General features: G+C 42.7%; 1 protein-coding gene across 6 annotated transcripts in view; it reads right to left on the reverse strand.

Annotated features, from left to right (window-relative positions):
- Positions 1-20,987, reverse strand: part of CTBP1 (C-terminal binding protein 1) — a 434,573-nt gene that overhangs the window by 214,645 nt on the left and 198,941 nt on the right. The gene's annotated exons all lie outside the window — the stretch shown is intronic.

Here is a 20,987-nt window from a genome sequence, read left to right on the forward strand (position 1 = left end):
GGCAGACTGTGTGTGGGTGAAGAGGGGCAGACAGTGTGTGTGGATGAAGAGGGGCACAGTGTGTGTGAATGAAGGGGCACAGTGTGATGATTTTTATACATGTTGTTGTTTTATTTTGTTTGATCTTATTCTTCTTAATATTAGCTGTAAATTATTCTTTGACAGAAATATAATTGAAAAAAATATATATAAAATATTCTTTTTCCTTGGATTTATGTATATTATTTTTGCAAACAACTTACTAAGTATTTCTGTCCTGACCTAAACACTTATTACTTTATTTTGACTCAAATACTTAAAAAACGGGACTGCTCGGTAATTATTTTGGAGGGGTGCCTTGAAAAAATTATGGAGACTCTAAGGGTGCGCAAACTGTAAAAGTTTGGGAACCACTGAAATAGCTGACAGACAAAACGTTGCGGATCCGTCATTTGTCTCCATCTGTAAAGGTTATCATCAGTGTCTAACAGGGATCTGAGCTATGGTGATGTCATGGGTAAGCAAGGATTCAGATGTGTTTCCTGGCAAAGGAATGACCAGCAACGTAGACACAACATATTTCAGGAAGTAAATTGTGTGTTATTTAGGAATCGCCCAAAGCCTGCAGGCTATCTTCTGCAATATGAGTTATATTCAGTTTGAAAGGGTAATTGAAAATCCAGCAGCTTTTTTTAATTTGGATTTGAACTTGAATAGCTTTGTTGCAATCATATGACGTTTAACTTTATATATATCGAACGTTATGCCTACATCTAAATTCTCTTCTTATCGACGATTGTGTGTGCAGTCATTGGCAAAAGTTTTGAGAATGACACAAATATTATTTCTCACAAAGTCTGCTGTCTCAGTTTTTATGATGGCAATTTGCATATACTCCAGAATGTCATGAAGAGATTGATCAGATGAATTGCAATTAATTTCAAAGTCCTTCTTTGCCATGACAATGAACTTTATCCCAAAAACAACATTTCCACTGCATTTCAGCCCTGCCACAAAAAGACCAGCTGACATCAGGTCTGTGATTCTCTCATTAACACAGGTGAGAGTGTCGACGAAGACAAGGCTGGAGATCACTCTGTCAGGCTGAGTTAGAATAACAGGCTGGAAGCTTTAAAAGGAGGATGGTGCTTGAAATCATTGTTCTTCCTCTGTTAACCATGGGTACCTGCAAGGAAATACGTGCAGTCATCATTGCTTTGAACAAAAAGGGCTTCACAGGCAAGGATTTTGCTGCTAGTAAGATTGCACCTAAATCAACCATTTATCGGATCATCAAGAACTTCAAGCAAAGAGGTTTAATAGTTGTGAAGAAGACTTCAGGGCAGCCAAGAACGTCCAGCAAGCACCAGGACTGTCTCCTAAAGTTGATTCAGCTGCGGGATCGGGGCACCACCAGTGCAGAGCTTGCTCAGGAATGGCAGCAGGCAGGTGTGAGTGCATCTGCACACACAGTGAGATATTCTGCAAAAGGTACAGGGATTGGACTGCTGAGGACTGGGGTAAAGTCATTTGTCTGATGAATCTCCTTTCAAATTGTTGGGGACATCTGGAAAAATGTGTGTCTGGAGAAGGAAAGGTGAGTCCTTTGTCATGTAAGTAAAGCATCTTGAGACCATTAATGTGTGAGGTTGCTTCTCAGCCAAGGGACTGGGCTCACTCACAATTCACAACTCAACTCAATTTTGCCTAAGAACACAGCCATGAATAAAGAATGGTACCAAAACATCCTCCAAGATCAACTTCTCCCTAACATCCAAGAACAGTTTGGTGATGAACAATGCCTTTTCCAGCATGATGGAGCACCTTGCCATAAGGCAAAAATGATAGCTAAGTGGCTCGGGGATCAAAACATCGAAATTTTGGGTCAATGGCCAGGAAACTCACCAGACCTTAATCCCATTGAGAACTTGTGGTCAATCCTCTAGAGGCGGGTGGACAAACATAAACCCACAAATTCTGACAAACTCCAAGCATTGATTAAACAAGAATGGGCGGCCGTCAGTCAGTATGTGGCCCAGAAGTTGATTGACAGCATGTCAGGGTGAATTGCAGAGGTCTTCAAAAAGAAGGGTCAAAACTGCAAATATTGACTCTTTGCATAAACTTAATGTAATTGTCAATAAAAGCCTTTGACACTTATGAAATGCTTGTAAGTTTACTGCAGTATACCATAGCAACATCTGACAGAAAGGTCTAAAAGCACTGAAGCAGCAAACTTTGTGAAAACCAATACTTGTGGCATTCTCAAAACTTTTGACCATGACTGTAGAGAACCAGATTCCTGATCAGTTGTTCCCACTGACTTTGCTGCAAATGAAAGAAGTAAACTGGTATTTTAAATCCACTCAGTATACAGGGATCTATTTATCAAAGAGCAAATCGCCCTATCGTCACCATCAACAGGGCACTGCAATAACAGGACATGTCTATCAAGGGGTTACCGCCGGCATTAAGTGTCCTGTTCTCTAGATGGTGTCACCAGAACAAAAATATTTAAATAAATTTTTTTTTCTTAGAATAAAGCATATTCACGCAGTATTGTTAGAATATTTATTTATTAAAATAAATGTTTCGTAACAGCGACAGGCCGTGATGATGTCATCATCACGGCCCGACAGTGTCTGTGAGTGGAGGGGAGAAGACAGAGCAGAGAGGAGCAGCTTCATGCAGGTAAGTTAAAGAAAGACATGGGGAGGGGTGGGGAGGGAAGCGCAGCGGCGATTTTTAAGGGGGGGGGGCAGCGATTTTTAAAGGGGGGGGGGGCGGCGATTTTCACACTGTGCCTAGGGCGCCAAGGACCCTAGCACCGGCGTTGTGTGGGACTCCATACTTCTTATTAGGGATGGGACATCAAAGAAACATTGGTTGTACTGATGTTTTAAACAGTGGTTACAAAACATTGTTTAGTCCTAAATATTGGTTCTAGAACCGATGTTAACTAATGTTTCTATTTCTATAGTAAACTGGCTACTTAAACATATCTTATCACACTAATAAACTTCTAAAATCATCCTTATGATTATCTAATTGTAGGCTCACAGTGTGTGCGTGTGTATATATATATATATATGCAGTGGGGGTATACATGGTGGTATGTCATACCGCCACTTCCTCTGTTGCCTTCATCGTAAAAATGTAAAATTCCATTCACCTACATTCCCATTACATTTTTAATACCACTGATTCAAAATTTCCACTTCAACCACTGTATATGTATATATATATATATATATATATATATATATATATATATATATATATATACTGTGGCAAAGAGGGTTATTTGCCATTTGCCAGACCTTTCCTGCACGGGGAAAGGTAAAATTCCAGAGAGTTTGCAGGTATAGCCTGCAGACAGGGTTAAATTCCCACTTGGTCTTTCCCACAGCACACAGACACACAGGTGCACAACATGGGTGTGATTGCTGTTGTGTGTGTATATGTATAAAAGGATTGTGGGAACTGGTGGGCGGGGCTTCCATGCTGACAAGCGGCCGGACAATAGGCAGGGATTTTGGCCATAGTTAGCTTGTCAGGAAACTGTGGAATCTGTACTGTTTATGTTATGCAATTTATGTTGTTTTATGCTGAAATAAAACAGCTACTGCTTTAGAAACCTGGATTGGGGAGTCTCTTATTTGGTGATTTCTGCAAGTGGGCAGCACGGTTGCTCAGTGATTAGCACTTCTGCCTTACAGCACTGGGGTCATGAGTTCAATTCCCGTCCATGGCCTTATCTGTGTGGAGTTTCCTCCGGGTGCTCCGGTTTCCTCCCACACTCCAAAAACTTACTAGTAGGTTAATTGGCTGCTATCAAAATTGACCCTAGTCTGTCTGTCTGTGTTAGGGAATTTAGACTGTAAGCTCCAATGGGGCAGGGACTGATGTGAGTGAGTTCTCTGTACAGCGCTGCGGAATTAGTGGCGCTATATAAATAAATGGTGATGATGATGAAAGTGGTGTCATAGTGGGATCTTAACAGGACAGCCAAAAACACAGCTGTCCACCCAGACAACAAAAGATAAGTTTGATTTACAGAAAATAAAGTTTAGTGTGTTTTGTCTGTTTCCCTACTGTTTGTTTTGTCCCTCCTTAGAGGTAAAATGTAGCAAGGAGCTGCTAGTTAAGACATTTGAAAAAGTTTTTTTATGGTGTGCATATCTCATACTTGCCGACTTTCTTCAGCTCCCCTCCGGGAGCCAGGCAGTGGAGGGGGGCGGGGCGGCCAAAATCGTGGCATTTTGGCCCTGCCCCCTGTGACGTCATGCCAGTGGGGGGCGGAGCCAAACGCCGCGATTCACCGGGAATCGCAGCGTTTGGGATCTAATTCTGCCCAATTCACTAGGAAGTGGGGCACTTCCTAGTGAAGTGGGCAGAATTCGGGAGATTGCCACACTCACCCGGGAGTCTGGGAGACTCTCGCAAAATGCGGGAGTCTCCCGGACATTCCGGGAGAGTTGGCAAGTATGGCATATCTTTCTCTGCTTTTTTACTGCTTGTTTTGTTCCTAAAATGTAGCAGCTGCTGTTAGCTAAACATTACTGCTTAAGCTGACATTTAAAAAAAAAAAAGTGGGTTTTTCTTTTGTTCTAGTTTTTCCCATTTACTTGCCAGTGTATGTTAAAGGACGTGCAGTTTCACTATCCCCCCAGATCAGATAGCAAGATGGAGGAAATTCTCAGAGCGTTAATTAATGTGGCAGCCACACAGCGGGCCCAGCAGGGCCAAATGCTCGCCGTCACCGAGGCTCAGGTGGAAGTAACCGATTGTTGCGGGCGGAGCTCAGTCAGCTCAGACAAAGTGAGCACGAACCCGCTACGTTGCAAAAGATGACCCCCTCAGATGATGTTGAGGCGTTTTTATTATTGTTTGAAAGGAGGGCGACACGTCTTAAGTGGACAACGGGTGAATGGGTAGAGAAACTGGCCCCTTATTTGACTGGTGAAGCCCAGCGGGTCTATATGCATGTGACCAAGAATCAGACAGCAGACTTTAAGTACCTAAAGGCTGCTATTTTGGCACGGATAGGGGTGACAGGGCCCGAGAAGGCTCAATGATTCCATGACTGGCGTGCCCAGTTGGCAGACATGGCAAAGTTAACAAAAAATTGGTTGGGGCCCAACCATAATACATTGGTCAGAATTTTAGAAATTCTGGCTATCCACAGTTGTGAGTGAAATCTGACTTGCGAAATCACCTATCCGGCCCTGTGGTTCCAGAAGGCCTGTAGACCCGGCTACCGTCAGTGAAAGTCCTGTGCATTCACGGGGTCACCAAAGAATATGACCATGTCAATCTTCCCATTACTGTAAAGGGACGAACAGTGCAAGGGGTAGCATCAATAGCCTCAAGCCTGCCATACCCCCTTATTCTGGGGCGAGACTTTCTCCTGTTCGGGAAATTATAGCCGACCAGAACAGTCAAGACATGCCGGTAACCGAGTCACTGGCTGGTCCTCCGACCCTTGATTCTGTCTTTCAGTGCCCGGAACTTGAGATAGAGACCAAAAAGGCGAAATACCTGGAGCCTGATTATCAGGCTTTGGCTGCAACTAGGCTGCCTTCACGTTCCAGAACACGGGAGAGAAAATTTCTAGCTGGAAAAAGTCAGGAGGAAACAGAAGCCCTGCCCGAGGGTGAAGATTGGTCCCCAATATCCAGAACTGTGTCACTCCAGGACTTTGCAAGAGACCAACTTTATGATAGTGCTTTGGAAAATGCCTATAAATATGTGGTGGAAGTGAATGGATTATGGAAGGCTGAGAGACCAGCCAGGGGTGAACCTTATTTTATCCAGGCAATCACCAACTCCAGCGGGGTTGAGCGCACCCACAGCAGTGATAGTGGATCTCACAAGTTCTGATGGCAGCCCTCCACATGGCTGTACTTTAGAGCACCTTTAGAGTACTCTTTGGCATGCACATGTACCTCTGTCTTTCTTTCTATACTACCTGATGTGGGGCCATACATCAAGTTTGCATCTGCTTATACTGGCCCTGTTCATTTGGGACCCTGAACTTTTCGTTTTCCTAACACTGAACCGTTGCTGTCCAGAAGGACCTTTGTCCTGTCTGCAAATATGTTTTTTGTCTGGTTCCTTGATTCCTTGTCCCTCTTATGTCAGCAGCTGCTTAAAGTGGTGAACATTAGGGCTACAACCAGTGGGTCTCCTGAGGTGAAGCCTAACACCTGCTTGCAGAAGCCTTTGGTGAAGAATGGACCCAGTGAGTTCATTCCTACAGTCTGTGATCTCCTACAGTCCAGCAGATTAAGGTCAATAAATTAAGAGAAGTGAGAATGGCATTGGACAGGGGATCTGTTGGGAGTGAAAAAAGACAAAAAAAGGTCTATGCTTAAAAATCTGTTAGGAACAGAGCATGGATTGAGTGCTGATCATGTACGCTGTCTGATACCATGATTCATAAAGGAATTACAGTCTCCTTATCAGGGCCGGATTAAGGGGGGGGGCACAGGGGGCATGTGCCCCGGGCCCCCCTCTCTCAGGGGGCCCCCCGGACCAGCTGTGGCTCTTTTTGCTGCCCCCAAATGTCAGTCTACAGGGGGCAGTACAGGGTTCCGTTTTTAAGTGCTCTGTCGGCACTATAAGCACAGGTAAGCTTTTGCTTTTTTTTTTTTGAGTGTTCTGGGCTTCGTTAGCTGCGTGTAGATGACAGTGTGAGGAGGAGCAGAGAAGAGCTGCCCTGCCTGTCTGTGGGGGATAAGGTAAGTTAAGATCTGCTGTGTGTGTGTGTGACTTTGTGTGTGTGTGTGTGTGTGTGTGTGTGTGAGACTTTCTGTGTGTGTGTGTGTGTGTGTGTGTTTGTGTGACTGTGTGTGTGTGAGACTTTGTCTGTGTGTGACTGTGTGTGTGTGTGAGACTTTCTGTGTGTGTGTGTGTGTGTGTGTGTGTATGTGTGTTTGTGTGACTGTATGTGTGTGAGACTTTCTGTGTGTGTGACTGTGTGTGTGTGAGACTTTCTGTGTGTATGAGACTTTCTGTGTGTGTGTGTGTGTGTGTGTGTGTGTGTGTGTGTGTAAGACTTTCTGTGTGTGTGTGTGTGTGTGTGTGTGACTGTGTCTGTGTGTGATTCAGCCAGAGGAGGAGGTGATTATGAAAATGAAGGGGATAATTATGGACAAGGAGAGGGGGTGATTTATGGACAAGGAGAGGGGGTGATTTATGGACAAGGAGAGGGGGTGATTTATGGACAAGGAGAGGGGGTGATTTATGGACAAGGAGAGGGGGTGATTTATGGACAAGGAGAGGGGGTGATTTATGAACAAGGAGAGGGGGTGATTTATGAACAAGGAGAGGGGGTGATTTATGAACAAGGAGAGGGGGTGATTTATGAACAAGGAGGGGGTGATTTATGGACAAGGAGGGGGTGATTTATGGACAAGGAGGGGGTGATTTATGGACAAGGAGAGGGGGTGATTTATGGACAAGGAGAGGGGGTGATTTATGGACAAGGAGAGGGGGTGATTTATGGACAAGGAGAGGGGGTGATTTATGGACAAGGAGAGGGGGTGATTATACAAATAGAGGGGGTTGCAGAGTGACAACCCAGGAAGGGAAACCAACGCTGATGAGAAGGGGGTTGAAGATGCTAAGTAGGTGGGGAATGAGGAGTGAGAGGGAAGATAGAGGATTAAGATGAAGAAGAGGATTGAGGAGTGGGATGTTGGGGATATAAATGGAGAACAGAGAAGTACGATGTGCTCAGACCTAGATTGTCTATTTATTGTGGACCCTCTCTCCATGCCCCAGGGAAGTAGCATTTCTAAAAGTGGGCATTATGGGAAAAATGACAAAATTATGGCCACTCATTCTGTTAGCTCTCCTAAAGTGGACATACACTTACTTTATATGGAAACATATAATGTACAAAATGTAATATGCCTCCATGCTAGCTCTGTTGCCTTGCAACAAATCAGGCCTGCTAGTGCTTAGCTGGACTAGGCTGTTAGGGATAACCAATATATACTTACATATAGTAAGGTTATTTTGTTAATTATTTGTGGAGTGATTGTGAGGTATTTAATGTGTGCTTGAGTTTGGGGAGAAGGAGTGCTATTTATTAAATGTGAATATGAATTATAAAATGTTGGCAATGGTTTTGAAAAATAGGTTTACTTATTACATGTAAATGCTATTCATTTATACCAGGCTGTTTGGTGGGGAGGGAAATAAGTTTATTAAATGTGTACGCTATTAATTTAATGTCGGGGCTGCTTGGGGAAAATAGTTCTATTATTAAAAGTGAATAGTATTAATTTAATTTAATTCCAAATTTGGGGCTGGTTGCAGGGAGGGAGGCCTAATTATTAAAGGTGGTGCTATTGATTTATTAACAGGACTCTTTGGGGACTCCTAAACTTTATGTACATGTTTTTGTTTCAAAATAGGGCCCCGACATCCCAGAATCTACACAAGCAGCAACTGAGCTTAAGACACCAGCAGCCACAGGTGGTGAAAGTGACAACAGCAGGTAGGAGAGAGCAGGACCATCTTCCAACTGTTCTCAATCTGGTGGGACTGTCCAGAATTTGGGTGACTGTCTCACTTAGTTAGGATTTGGTCTGACTACAAGGACAGTTGGGAGGTATGTCCTACTTCACACTGTTATGCTTGTGAAGGCAGAGCTGCATGCACCTAACAGTAGTGCACACAGCATTGCCTGTTTATTTGTTTAAAATCAATATCATATTCGACAATATGGGGCCCCCCTGTCTTAAGTGCCCCGGGCCCCCCAGAACCTTAATCCAGCTCTGCTCCTTATACACTACAACCTGCATCCATTACAGTGTTTCTTTCGCTATGTAAATAACATATGTAAAACACTCAGGAGCATAAGTGGATAGTATTTTGACATCCCAGCTCTGATTACCTTTTAATCCTTTTAGTTGTACATATAGTGAGCTACTGTATATTGATCCAAAATGGTTTAAATCCATTAATGGGCTAAATCTAGCATGGAGACTCTTTGGAAAGCCTCAATATAGCTTAGTTGCAAAAAAGTTTGAAAAATTGAAATGATAATAAGAAACTCAATCTATTGAACAGAATTCACGGAATATCTTCGGCTATAAGAGACTGGCAAGTCAAAGACTTGGAATCTCTCTCTCATTCTCCTGGGCCCTCACTGACCTCTAAAATGTAAATTAATCTTTTAATTCCTCTTTTTTATAACTCCATAGCTTAGAAGTATTTTATGGAAAATATCAATGGAGTCTTTGCAGACTTCCAAAAGCATTGGGCTAGCTCCTAAAGTCAAAGTATTCGCTTCTTGTATTATTGTTATTAGTACAGTTACGGGAAGTCAGTGGATTTTAATTGTAATCTATGTTATGTGGTAATTTGTATCTGATATTTGCAGATCTGTCTCTACCATCTTAGCCCTCCCTCTTGGTTACTTGTCATACTGGGAGATAAGGATTGGGATAAGGCTGTAGATGGTATGCTTTATGTTATATACACAGTATGTCAGCAGATATCTTTCATAGATCCTATACCTTCAGCGGCGCACGGAGGATTGTCGGGGGGGAGTTTCCCCCCGCCGACCCGAAAAAAAAACAAAAAACGAGAGAGTGCTGCGCATGCGCAGCAGCTCAGTTTCGCCAGCGCTGTCCTATACAGCAGCCGCGGCGCTGTCTAAGAAGCGTCTGCGGCGGTGCTGTATACACTACAGCACCGCCGCGGACGCTTCTTCGACAGCGCCGCGGCTGCTGTATAGGGCAGTGGCCACTTAGTTAGCGCAGGGGGGGGGTTTCTAGAGACTCAGAAACCCCCCCTGCGTGCACCACTGACCTTCCCTGTACTGAATTCTGCATTTTGCACATTGTTCAAGTTCCTAATCTACTGACCAATTGGAGTAGAATGTCAGCCTCTAGCGAAAGTGAAGGATTACCATGATTGGTTTTGGTAGTTTTTAATGAATTAGAGGACCTTTGTGCAAGACCAGTACTTGTCACATTTGGTGCCAATTGGGAAACAAGCAATGACATCACAATAGATCACGGTAAATGTAATTAGTGTTCACTTTGCAATGTGGAAGATAGGAGATAATCTACTGTGCTTCAGTTCTAAAGCCCTTCATTTCTTTCCTCCTTGTAAAAGTGTGACAAATAGCAAGGCAAATGCTTTATGCCCATTTAATAACTAATCTCATTAATAAAGTACTCACGAAAGCAGTTTCCCGTTTACACAGAAATACTATTCCTTTCCTGGTCTGAATTAACTCTTTCCTTCACACCATAGCAGATATCATAGATGTGGGATCCAGTCACTTACAAACAGATATACGTTTATGAATAGATAAACATATACGCTTAGATACACTTGACACATCACAGGGGCAATAATACTTATATCAGGAAAGATTGCACACAGATCTGGAGCTCCATTTAAGATATTATATATTCTCATTAAAATAATCTTCAATAACAATCTTACATATAATATAAAAACTGTTTAGCCTAGATGGCACAATACATCATCAAGTTTTCCTTTACTCTGAATTCCCATGTTAGCAGCATTAGCTCAGCATATATAGTGCAGTGATATCATAATATCACAATCTAATGCAACACTATATTGCCACACTATATCTTAGCTTTATAATATAGCGGAGCAACATCCTAGTGTAACAGCAATAGCAATGTACAGCAGATTACTTATAGTCCTTCCATAAATTCCTTAATCCTTGCGTTCAATACATCTTACACCCAATATACATCACTGCTCCCATATTTATCTTGCTCAATACAATAATGCTGCTGCCAGTATTTACCTTCATTATGCACAGTACTACTACAACTCCATTCCTCCAAGTACAAGATACCACTGCTCTAAGTACAAACCATGCACAGTACAAACTCCACTGCTTCCATTACAAATTACACACAGTACAAACACCACCACTGCTCGTGTATAAACACCACTACTGTTCCTAGTATCAAACTATTATGTACAGTACAAAGGCCATAATCCCATATATATCTCACAAACTCCATAGTCCTATATGTATCTCACAAACAAATAAGCTCCTTTGGAATTCAGTATCATCTCTATGCGGATGATACACTAATTTATCAATCCTCTTCTGATCTTTCATCATCTGTGTTGTCTCGCGTTACTGACTGTCTTTCTGCCATTTCATCTTGGATGTCTTCTCGCCAACTCAAACTCAATCTTTCAAAAACTGAATTAATAATATTCCCATCCAAAAACAGAAGCTTCCTGCCTGACATTTCTATTTCTGTTGATAACATGACCATAAATCCCACCACATCCCAAGCTCGTTGCCTAGGTGTAATCCTTGATTCACAACTGTCGTTTATTCCCCACATCAACTCTATATCTAAATCATGTTACATACAACTAAAGAACATTTCCAGAATACGCACATATCTGACACAAGACACCGCAAAAACCTTAATTCATGCACTCATCATCTCCCGCATCGACTATTGCAATTCCCTCCTTACTGGTCTTCCCAAAGGCAGACTTGAACCCCTACAATCTATTTTGCACGCAGCGGCTAGATTGATTTTCCTTGTAAACCGTTATTCCTCTGCTGAGCCACTCTGTCAGTCTCTACATTGGCTGCCTGTATATCATTGAATCCAATATAAAATTTCTCTACTAACATACAAGGCCATCAACAAACTTGCACCGACATACATTTCCTCACTTTTCTCGAAATATTTCCCTACTCGACACCTCCGTTCTGCACAAGATCTACGTCTCTCCTCCACTCTCATCACATCCTCCCATTCTCGTTTACAGGATTTTTTCCGGGCTGCACTCACTTTGTGGAATTCCCTCCCTCGCACAATAAGACTTTCCTCTAGTCTTCAAACCTTCAAGCGTTCACTGAAAACCCACCTCTTCAGACAAGGTTATGATATTCCTCAACCACCATCTTAATTTCCCTAGATTACCCTATTACCATCCTCTACACTGCTAACGCAAGACAACAACCCTCTGACCAACATTGCAACACACACAGCCCACTCAATACTTTTACCTTTGCGTTCTAGCTGGTCCATTGTGCAATATGATGTAGCACATGCCCTTGTGTTTCTAACTCCCATTGTCCTATAGATTGTAAGCTTGCGAGCAGGGTTCTCTTACCTCTCTGTCTGTATGTATTACCCAGTATTGTCTTATCAATGTTTATTCCCAATTGTAAAGTGCTACGGAATTTGATGGCGCTATATAAATAAATGTTGATGATGATGATGAAACTCCATAGTCCTATGTGTATCTCACCAACTCCATAGTCCTATATGTATCTCACCAACTCCATAGTCCTATATGTATCTCACAAACTCCATAGTCCTATATGTATCTCACAAACTCCATAGTCCTATATGTATCTCACAAACTCCACAGTCCTATATGTATCTCACAAACTCCACAGTCCTATATGTATCTCACAAACTCCACAGTCCTATATGTATCTCACAAACTCCATAGTCCTATATGTATCTCACAAAGTCTATATAAAACCTGTGTGTATGCATGCAAATCTGCATAGGTACTTGTGTTCATTTTGTGGGCATGCACAAATCTAATTCATGCCACTAGCACTGCACAAACAGGTGCATGTTCACCTCTGCATCAGGCCCTCAGTGTGCTTTAAGATTCATCTGCTTGGTACACAAGGAAACCTTTTTTTTATCCCTTTGCATTCATTAAAATCTGTTCCTTCTTTATATCCATCCCTTACTTACATGTGGTTCCACTATTAGTCCATTCTCTTGTAATATCCTGCATTGATTAATCTCCCCCTTAAATGGCCTTCTACTCCTAACACCACTGCCATATTCATCCTAATCTTATCTAGTTATTGTGCATCCTATTCATGTCAATATTAATTGCTGCTCATATCTTACAACTAGTCCTGTAAATAGACAATTGGGGGCCCCATAGCAAGTTTTTGTAAGGGTCCCCATTTACATGAAGCAGTCAATTTATCACCTAGTTTGACTTATTGAAGCTCCCTCTACTGATCACTCCATTGCTGTTGTATTAGAAACCAAGAGGAAGCCGCCTACACTGCACTGCTTACCAATCACAGGCTTCTTTTGGTTACTGTGAAAGCAGCTACAGCTTAATTACTAGAGGGAGCTTCAGTAAGGTGGAGAAAATGAGAAACTATGTGCAGCCCCACTGCTGCTCCATAGGGTTGTAACAAGGGAGGCAAGCAGCACTGCATGCTACCACACTACTTCTGCCCTTGCTTTCACCTTCTAAATGAGTCCAATTTTATACTTAAACCCTCCGTAACCAGAACTTGTGTCTCATATGTTTGCCAGACCCTTTTGGGCAATCTCCCAATTGCATGGAACTTTGCAAATATAATGTGAATAGAAGTCAGGATAATGAGGTCATCTTAATACTGGATAACGTGAGTATTTTGACTCTCAGTTATAAGTGATGACAGCAGTACTATTTGACAGGAGTTTCTACCTAGATTCATGTCGCTTGTGTAATACTGTAATAAAATAGTAATAATAATAATAGCAGTATAAAAGTCTGGCAACGCTTGCTGAGAATGGTAGTTTAACAAAATGTAGAGATACACCAGTTGCCTAACTTTATGAAAAATTGTTCAAAAACCAATTTATCCTGTCAATTTAACAAGCCGCGGCAAGAATAATATGTGGATTTCCAGCAGAAAAGGAGATGTAACACAACTGACTTGCTCCAGATGCACTACTTCCTGCAAGCTGTTTGCTTTTGGCACCAGGAATATGGTTTAAACAGCTACTTTATATAAACAGAACAGCACTCTTCACTGACCATGATATGTGTTTGTTCACTGCCAAATGTCTGGCTGCAACATAAATTCTGAACTCGACTATTTAATAGAATTGTCTTCAACTTGACGCTCAAAATCCCAGTCTGGCACGAAACTACTCTCTGTGAAAAGAAAATTAATATTATTCCGGAAAATATATATATATTTTTTTATATATCCCTTAGCAGCTATATAATTCTTTACTTTATAAAGGAAAACTTCCAAGGCATACCTGCTAACGGCCAACATATTCTGAGCATATTCGGCACACTTTAGGCAGAGTCACATGGTGAATTCCGCTACCTGAGGAGGTGCATTAAATAGACAGGCGCCATCTGCTATAACAGCAACCTTGGTTTGGTCATCAGTTACAGCTCTAAGACTGCACTTCCTGTAGTAAGCTCCAGTGAAGAAATCCAGCCGAACTGCGTTCTTTAAAAGTTTTCCATATATATATATATAAATAGTGAAAATATGTAAATTTGTTAAAGTTATATATGACTAAAGAACCATGCATGTTTGCCCTTTTGTAAACGACTCTTATAGACTTGTAGCAGGTAGTGTTCCAGTGTAGGATAATTCCCTTTACCAAATGGCACTAACCATAGATTTTTTGAATACTTTTTTTAGTGTAATTGTGATCCAAAACCTTTTATTGCAGGGTCTGTCAACTGGGGAGGAGAAGGGAGGAAGAAATATATCATGTCAACCTCCTAAAACCTTGGCATGATGTGGACTCCTCTCCTCGGATAGTGAGTACCGTCATTGAAAAGTTTGATGTTTCCATGGAGCCAGCTTTATCTGTTAGGCAAAAATAGCAGACTGAGGAAATGATTCGCCGGAACAGGGATGTCTTATCTCACATTCCTGGAAGCCCTACTTTAATTGAACATGACATTGTCACTCTGCTGAGTTACCGTGAAGCAGAAGCCGTACCGCATTTCAGAAGTGAGAAGGACTGATGTGAGAAAGGAGATTGAGAAGATGGACATAGTTGAGAAATCTAACAGCCCTATTGTGCTTGTCCCAAAACCCAATGGGAGTACTCGGTTCTGCAATGACTTTAGGTGGTTCACAGTTTGATGCTGATGCATTGTAAAAATTGCAGATATATTGTCATATAAATTTGTGCTACCTTGCCATCCTGACAAAGTAACTCATAATATAAAGTTACACACCTTTTCTTGTGACCCTAATGCTTAACTATACAGAGACCAACTCCTTAGACACCAAACAACTTGTTCAGTATCGGTCGCACTTAAATAAAGAACAACTCAGGCTTAATTACTTTACACTCCTCCCACAGCCCTAGCTTGACTGACAGGTGGCACTCCCAGCTGGTCTTTACAGAGAAGTTATCATCAGGTGCTCTGCTTGATTAGCCTCAAGCACACCCTGTCAACTGCTGTTAGCTGTGGAAAAAGATAACTCCAAACTACCACAAAATATGTAAGTTAAATCATACTCTATACTATTATATTGCCAAACATGTGTCTTTCACCTGTATATCTTAAACTAGGTGCACTGTTAAACAAATGTGTAATGTCTGCAGCCTTGCCCTGTAGACTGTCAGCTGAATACTTAACCCCCAACTTCCCCAATATTTTATTTTATCCATTATCCATTCAAATTAAAGACTTTTTTATGATTCTTTATATTAAAAGGTCAATCATGGATATACAGGGAACATAATAAATTAAAGACTTTTTGACGCATCAGGATTCACAAAGCCGCCCATTCCTATACTCAACAATTATCTCTTGCACCTATTAATATTTCAAACCTACAACTGTCTACTTCACCTCATTATCTCATCCACATCTATGGACACTACTGATTCTCCTCATCCACCATCTATGTACTCCAGCTGCATCTCCTCATCCACCTTCTACAGACCCTCACTGAATCTCCTCATCCACGATCTATGGACACCATCTACAGAACCCGGCTGCATCTACTCATTAACAATTTACTGACCCTCGCTGCATTTTCTCATCCACCATCTATGGACACCATCTACAGAACCTGGCTGCATCTACTTATTAACAATTTATTGACCCTGGTTACATCTACTCGTCTACTATATACTGTCCTTAGCTGCATCTCCTCATTCACCATCTACGGACCTCAGCTGCATCTCCTCTTCCACCATCTACAGAAAATTACTGCATCTCATCATCCACCTTCTACAGACCTCAGCTGCATCTCCTCATCCACAATCTACTGGCCCTCGCTACATCTCCTCATACACCATCTATGGACCTCAGCTGCATCTCCTAATCCACAATCTACTGACCCTCACTGCATCTCCTCATCCACCATCTATGGACACCATCTACAGAACCTGGCTGCATCTACTCATTAACAATTTACTGACCCCGACTACATCTCCTCATCCTCTATCTACGGTCCTTAGCTGCATCTCCTCATTCACCATCTACGGACCTCAGCTGCATCTCCTCTTCCACCATCTACAGAAAATTACTGCATCTCATCATCCACCTTCTACAGACCTCAGCTGCATCTCCTCATCCACAATCTACTGGCCCTCGCTACATCTCCTCATACACCATCTATGGACCTCAGCTGCATCTCCTAATCCACAATCTACTGACCCTCACTGCATCTCCTCATCCACCATCTATGGACACCATCTACAGAACCTGGCTGCATCTACTCATTAAGAATTTACTGACCCCGACTACATCTCCTCATCCTCTATCTACGGTCCTCAGCTGCATCTTCTCATCCACCATCTATGGACCTCAGCTGCATCTCCTCATCCACCATCTATGGATCACAGCTGCATCTCCTCATCCACCATCTACGGACCTCAACTGCATCTCCTCATTGACAATCTACTGACCCTCGCTGCATCTCCTCATCCACCATCTACGGATCTCAGCTGCATCTCCTCATCCACCATCTATGGACACCATCTACAGAACCTGGCTGCATCTACTCATTAACAATTTACTGATCCCAGTTACATCTCCTCCTCCACTATCTACTATATGGCTGTCTACATCGATGTCGCTCCATCAAGTGTTTTTTTTCCATTGTTCATAGAGGTGCTTCATAATAGACCGTATACAGATGTAGCAAGTGTTAAATTGTTACCTGACACGTCATGATTGTATCGCATTGTGCAATTCATGTGTTTTACCCAACTCGTTCCACCTTTCTAGGTGTAAGGGGATACAATTTTACGATATTCAAATATCAAGACACAGACACATATTTGGTGCACATATGCAGAACGGAAATGCGTATCTTATGCAAAAAAAGATAAAAATAAAATGAGGCATATAGTGTGCATGCGAGTGCACTGGGATGAATATTTGACTCTACATATGCAAAGTATGCTAGCACATTGATAGGCTTGATCTTATCAGTTTTCCAGTTTTAATTTTCTGAATTGGTGCACTATCGGCACCAGTTCACCTCCGCTCTGCACAGCAGGACACACAACCCAACACTCCTGCACTATCGGCACCAGTTCACCTCCGCTCTGCACAGCAGGACAAACCACCCAACAGTCCTGCGCTATTGGCACTAGGACACTCCACTCTGCACAGGAAGATGCACCACCCAACAGTCCTGCGCTATTGGTACTTGGTCACCTCCGCTCTGCACAGCAGGACACACAACCCAACACTCCTGCTCTATCGGCACCGGGTCACCTCCGCTCTGCACAGCAGAACACACCACCCAACAGTCCTGCCCTATTGGCACTGGGTCACATCCGCTCTGCACAGCAGGACACACCACCCAACAGTCCTGCACTATTGGCACTCGGTCACCTCCGCTCTGCACAGCAGAACACACCACCCAACAGTCCTGCACTATTGGCACTGGGTCACTTCCGCTCTGCACATCAGAACACACCACCCAACAGTCCTGCACTATTGGCACTCGGTCACCTCCGCTCTGCACATCAGAACACACCACCCAACAGTTCTGCACTATTGGCACTGGGTCACCTCCGCTCTGCACATCAGCACACACCACCCAACAGTTCTGCACTATTGGCACTGGGTCACCTCCGCTCTGCACAGCAGGACACACAACCCAACACTCCTGCACTATCGGCACCGGGTCACCTCCGCTCTGCACATCAGCACACACCACCCAACAGTTCTGCACTATTGGCACTGGGTCACCTCCGCTCTGCACATCAGCACACACCACCCAACAGTTCTACACTATTGGCACTGGGTCACCTCCGCTCTGCACATCAGCACACACCACCCAACAGTTCTGCACTATTGGCACTGGGTCACCTCCGCTCTGCACATCAGCACACACCACCCAACAGTTCTGCACTATTGGCACTGGGTCACCTCCGCTCTGCACATCAGCACACACCACCCAACAGTTCTACACTATTGGCACTGGGTCACCTCCGCTCTGCACAGCAGGACACACCACCCAACAGTCCTGCACTATTGGCACTGGGTCACCTCCGCTCTGCACAGCAGGACACACCACCCAACAGTTCTGCACTATTGGCACTGGGTCACCTCCGCTCTGCACATCAGCACACACCACCCAACAGTCCTGCACTATTGGCACTGGGTCACCTCCGCTCTGCACATCAGCACACACCACCCAACAGACTGTCCCACATAAACCTGACAGTGATGCTTTGCGTATCAACATAGTTGTCTACTCTCAGAGTAGTCCAAGAGTCTTCAATACTAAAGCGAGACCTACAGGAATTCCAAGAGAGCAGTCAAATACTAACCTACAAGTGTGATGGGTTTGTGTTGTGCTGATACAAATCACATCTTCAAGCCCAACACATTCTGTGTATTCTGAATGGACAGGGGAATGATGACACAATAAGTCCATCATACACCTTGCCCTACTCACATGATGATGCAAGTAATCAAGCCACGCCCACCCTTCTCTTCCTACCTCCCATTACCATCTCCCAAAAAGGTGTACGAAAAGCAGGTAACAGACACTGTACAAGCCCCTTCTTTCGTTGTAATAATCACAATGGAGTTACTGCTAGTACAACAAGGAGTAAATAATGAGGCTGACAAATACCGTCCAACTGTCCCAATTTCTGGACCTCAGAGGGGGTGGAGCTTACACCAAAGTGGGTGGAACTTAGCCTAAAAGTGGCAGGGCTTATTTGGTCCCAATGTTGCGAGGTATGCTGACATATCTAAGTAAGATAAAACAGTAAAATACCAGTTGCATTAAATAATAGAGCTTCTAATAACCTTTAGACATAAATATGTAAAAGATCACACTTGCCAACTTTTAATTATTAAAGTCCGGGAGATCCCTGTCAGGGTGCATGGTGGGAGGGGGCGGGACACGTTCAATTGCATCATTTGGCCATGCCCACGCAATGAAAGTGTAATTTTTCGAGGAGGCGAGGTCAAAATGATGCGATTCTCCGCGAATTGTGTCATTAAGGCTTCCATCCTGCCCACTTCACCAGAAAATGGGCAGTTTACGGGAGAATTGCCTGGTCTTCTGAGTCTCCTGGACATTTCGGGAGAGTTGGCAAGTAGGTAAAAGATATTTGAGACAAAGTTGTGATCATAGGGGGAGATATTTTTCCTACATGCAGCAGACTTCCTATCACAAGTAGGTGAGAGCAGAAAGTGGCTAATAACAGAGAAGAATGGCTTTAGGTTATTTTATGTTAAGCTATCATACTGTAAGTAACAGGGGCTAGATTTACTAATAATCGAGTTTGGTGGTGGTTTTAAACCGCCACACATCACCGACGGTTTAGTGCTCCAAATTACCGCATTTACTATAGGGCGGTTTGAGGCTACGATTTAAAATGGATGGCAATGTGTGGCGGATTGAAAAAGCTAAACCGCCGGCGGTTTGCTTAAAACCACCATCCAAAAGACAGGACAGGGCAGTTTATATACCAGCTTCTGAATGGCTTGATAGCTAAAACATTCTGTTTGAGCGATTTTTCCATTCAGAGCATAAGAGAAGCACCATTGACATTTAAATTATTTTGGCAATCATTTATTTATTGATTAAGGGGCAAAATTAATTTAATTTTAACCTATGGGGGAAAACATTTATTTTCATTATATTAAGGGGACAGAAATGATTGAATTATTATAGTATTCGGGCACTATGTAATGCCAAATTGTGCAACTAATTATATCCACCATTAACAATCAGTTAATATTATTATATATTCACATTCCCCCCATAATATAATGCTATAATAGTGCCCCCTTAAAAAAAATAAAAATTCCCCCATAAGTAAATATTAAATTAATTTTGCCCCTTAATCAATAAATAATGATTGGCAAAATAATTTAAATGTAACTGGTGCTATTCTTATGTTCCGAATGGCAAAACGGCTCAAGCAGCATGACGTCTGAGCAATCTCACCACTCACAAACACCTCTTTTATTTTGGCAATTTGGATGGTAGTTTTGTGGCGGTTTTGCAAACCCCAGCTTAGTAAATCCAGTGGTTTGTATGTTCATCATTGTTAAAATCGGGATGGCGATTTGTAAAGTGGTGGTTTTGAAAAATGTCAATTCTGGCCGTTTTAATAGCGGTTTGGCTTTAGTAAATCCGGCAGTTTCACTAGACCGTCCTTTAGTAAATCTAGCCGCAGGAGCTGCTCCGCAAGTAAAACAGACATTAAACTGAGCAGGCGTCATTGTGGACAACAGATGCCATAAAGTTAGAGGTGTATTTAGCATAATTGCTTCAGAAGTCATTATGTGCCTTCAGTGAAAATGAATTTGGGCATTTCCTGTGCTTGCTCCACAGAACAATAAGTCACATTTTCTTTGCCGTTAAAGCCCCTTTCTGAAATGACAATATTACGCTGCCTGCTGTCGGGGAATACAACCGTTTAATCGCTCACTAGACAAAACTTGAATTTGTATTCTTCACTTGCCACACGACAACATTAATTTCACTTTTAATAAACAGCCATTCACAACAATCCAGTGTGTAATTAACGCTGCCTTCTAATTCTGTTTGTTCGTGCGCTATTCACTGTCTGAGCGAATTTCACAAACAAAGCAGTTGTTATGGAAACAAATGCAGCATTCTGAATTAGAATATTCTAAACATGGCTGCGTGGAGCACATGCCATAAATTCTTCCTTTTATTTACTATACTAAATATTATGCTGTGCGAAATAAAACTGATGGCAGACAAAGAGGTTGTG

Source organism: Mixophyes fleayi, chromosome 1 (assembly GCF_038048845.1).
Source record: "Mixophyes fleayi isolate aMixFle1 chromosome 1, aMixFle1.hap1, whole genome shotgun sequence".
Classification (NCBI taxonomy): domain Eukaryota; kingdom Metazoa; phylum Chordata; class Amphibia; order Anura; family Limnodynastidae; genus Mixophyes; species Mixophyes fleayi.